The sequence below is a fragment of the Triturus cristatus genome, chromosome 7, assembly GCF_964204655.1.
Source record: "Triturus cristatus chromosome 7, aTriCri1.1, whole genome shotgun sequence".
Taxonomy (NCBI): domain Eukaryota; kingdom Metazoa; phylum Chordata; class Amphibia; order Caudata; family Salamandridae; genus Triturus; species Triturus cristatus.
In genome coordinates this window covers 253,937,483-253,941,537 of record NC_140590.1, presented here as the reverse complement: position 1 = coordinate 253,941,537, position 4,055 = coordinate 253,937,483, and positions in this window count along the sequence as shown.

Sequence of the window (4,055 nt, the reverse complement as noted above, 5' to 3'; positions counted from 1 at the left end):
AACCCATACTAGGTGTTCTTAACTTCTACCTTGTTTAACATAGAGTATGACTGCTTCCATCTAAAACGTTAGTGGTAGGTAAGCTGTGCATCATATGAATTTCACCATGTACAGTCACATGGCTACAGGGCCTATGCTATTTCCATTCTATGTACCCATACATTTACACACAGCAATATTATGTTGTCTATGACTTGGCCCTTTACTACCAACATGATTTTTTTTAAATTATGTAATTGGAGATGTCGATAGTGATGTAATCAATTATGTCATTTAACATTTTATGACTGATGTAGAATGTGAGGTCATACACAGTGCATGAGGGGGCGCAAGGTATAGTTAGTTCACTAAACTATAACTGTTGAATTTTAATGAATTTTTTATTTTTTTTAAAAACAAGTATGTATCTCATTTCAACACATACCATACCAATATTACTTTATTTCGGTATGTCACCATAAAAGAACAGCCACAAATATATACAAGCAGATAAAAATTTAAGAGGAATAAAAACAATTCATCAAAGATATTACATTGTTAAAAAAAGACAATAAAATCAGGCACAATCAAATCCATGATCTTGCATCTTGAGGAAGTTTCTCCTGACCCACCACATGGAGCTTAAAAAACATGAAACTGCAAAGACTATATAAGAATCTGTGTTGTACTTTAAGATTCTAAATGCTTCCCTGCAATGTGTGGTGCCCAGGTTTTTGCACAGCTGAAGCAGCCATCTACGTCTTGCTGTTTGATAGCCCGGGCAAAAAAAGAAGACGTGGACTTCGGTCTCATCACACAAATTACATGCCGGACACCCACTTGTACTTCCTCCCGACCATTTGCCCGTGAAAGCACACAGAGGGAGGCAGCCATGGCGAAACTGCACATATAGGGCCCGATTCACAGAACTAACTTAAGACAAAATCCTAAACTTACTACCATTTTCGTATTCACAGAAGGCACTTACTCATTTTGGTATTCACAGAAGACACTTACTCACTTCGGTATTCACAGAAGTTAGGAGTCCTAACTTTAGGACTCCTAAATGCCTTCTGTGAATACCGAAAGTCTTAAAATTAGGATTTTTCTCAGTTTAGGAGTCCTAAAGTTAGGACTCCTAACTTGACTACTACTAAACTGAGAAAAATCCTAATTTTAAGGCTTTCGGTATTCACAGAAGGCATTTAGGAGTCCTAAAGTTAGGAGTCCTAACTATACTACTACTAAACTGAGAAAAATCCTAATTTTAAGGCTTTCGGTATTCACAGAAGGCATTTAGGAGTCCTAAAGTTAGGAGTCCTAACTTTACTACTACTAAATTGAGAAAAATCCTAATTTTAAGACTTTCGGTATTCACAGAAGGCATTTAGGAGTCCTAAAGTTAGGACTCCTAACTTCTGTGAATACCGAAATGAGTAAGTGCCTTCTGTGAATACCAAAATGAGCAAGTGCCTTCTGTGAATACCAAAATGGTAGTAAGTTTAGGATTTTGTCTTAAGTTAGTTCTGTGAATCGGGCCCTACGTTTCCTTTCTAGTGCCGGGCGGATTTCATCAAGACATGCCTCCAGCCTGCAGGTGTCTTTTATTTCCAGGAAGAGTGAAGTGAGGGTGCCATGTGTGGGTTCTGCATGAAGTTTTGCGGATATTCTGCCCCAATAGCTAGTACTCAGAGACTTTCGTGATATGCTCAAAGAGGCTGTGTCGGGATTATCCCATAATTGTTTTAGACCTATTTCATAGAGGCGCTCCCTGACAAATAGAAGCCATGGCAGCTTCCCTGAGCCGGGGAGTTTCAGGATTTCAGAAAGCTCTAGTCTGTACTCGGAAAATTCCGGTGTTGCCCAAAGGCGCCGCCACAAGAGTAGTGGCCTGCAGGCAATTACCTCAGCAATGGATCTAACCCCAAGGTCCATACTCAATGGAACCAAGGGGGAGCTTATCGGTAGCCCAAGCAATTGTCTAAGGAAGTTGTTCTCTGTAATGGCTAAGGACCTGTGATTAGAGTGCCCCCAGAGTTAAACCCCATATAAGACAGCACTCCTCGCCTGGCTTTTATAGATCTCCATAACCGGGCTAACTGGCTTATGGAAAGTCTTTCTAAAAAACTTAACCAAGCCGCCTGTGGTTTGTGTCAATTTGAGGTTGGATTTCTTAATCTGAACCCCCCATGTCATATTTTCAGTAATTTGAGGTTGGATTTCTTAATCTGAGCCCCCCATGTCATATTTTCAGTACATAACTCTAACGTCACTTTAACCTTTGTGTTTTTTCAGTACATTTCTATTTTTTTAACGTATGTTAAATTCTTTTTAATTTTATTACCATACTTAACAATCCTGTCACTTTAACCTTTGTCTTTTTTCAGTGAATTTCTGTAGTTTTTTTATCATATTGGAAGTAGAGAACTTGCCCAACTCCCTCAGGTGACATACTCCTTTGTGTGTCGGAGAGCAAACTTTCCAATGGAAATTAAAATGAGAAAATCACACTTTTGGGACCCCATATTCCCCTTTTTTCTTAGCCTCCACTTAATAGATCAAAGCAAAACTTTCCATGAAGGATGCAAAGTAGATGGCCTTTTTTCAAACGGCGCAAAAATTAAGAAAAAATATTTTCTATGGAAAGTCTGATTTAACAACAACTACAATGGTGCTAGTGTTGCCAGTGTAAAATAAATTTTCAAGATACGTAGATGTGCAGTTGGTAGTAAATCTATACCTATATGCACTTACCTTATCGATATTTTGTCCATTGTATTTTCAAATACAACCTGAGTCCAAATGACAAGTCCATCGACCATGAAGTTTTTGTTTCGGGTAGCCTATAGCCACCTGCACTGCTAAAGCAACATGCCTTCTTGGAGGTCTTGGGAAAATTGGCAAGTATGGCAGTAGTAACCCTTGCTGACGACAAGAAGAATCCCTTCTCCATTCTTAGTTTTTTTTTTTATTCTTCCTGGATTTAGCTGAGATGATGGCTAGATCCATAGCTGTGATCACACTATGCGGACATATTAGGGTGCAGAAGGAAATGTGGCAGAAGGAAATGTGTATCCTAAATGTACAATGACAGTCCAATTCAAAATATCGATAAGGTAAGTGCATATAGGTATAGATTTACTACCAACTGCACATCTACGTATCTTGAAAATTTATTTTACACTGGCAACACTAGCACCATTGTAGTTATTGGTAAATCAGACTTTCAATAGAAAATATTTTTTCTTAATTTTTTCGCCGTTTGAAAAAAGGTCATCTACTTTGCATCCTTCATGGAAAGTTTTGCTTTGATCTATTAAGTGGGGGCTAAGAAAAAAGGGGAATATGGGGTCCCAAAAGTGTGATTTTCTCATTTTAATTTCCATTGGAAAGTTTGCTCTCCGACACACAAAGGAGTATGTCACCTGAGGGAGTTGGGCAAGTTCTCTACTTCCAATATGATAAAAAAAACTACAGAAATTCACTGAAAAAAGACAAAGGTTAAAGTGACAGGATTGTTAAGTATGGTAATAAAATTAAAAAGAATTTAACATACGTTAAAAAAATAGAAATGTACTGAAAAAACACAAAGGTTAAAGTGACGTTAGAGTTATGTACTGAAAATATGACATGGGGGGCTCAGATTAAGAAATCCAACCTCAAATTACTGAAAATATGACATGGGGGGCTCAGATTAAGAAATCCAACCTCAAATTGACACAAACCACAGGCGGCTTGGTTAAGTTTTTTAGAAAGACTTTCCATAAGCCAGTTAGCCCGGTTATGGAGATCTATAAAAGCCAGGCGAAGAGTGCTGCCTTATATGGGGTTTAACTCTGGGGGCACTCTAATCACAGGTCCTTAGCCATTACAGAGAACAACTTCCTTAGACAATTGCTTGGGCTACCGATAAGCTCCCCCTTGGTTCCATTGAGTATGGACCTTGGGGTTAGATCCATTGCTGAAGTAATTGCCTGCAGGCCACTACTCTTGTGGCGGCGCCTTTGGGCAACACCGGAATTTTCCGAGTACAGACTAGAGCTTTCTGAAATCCTGAAACTCCCCGGCTCAGGGAA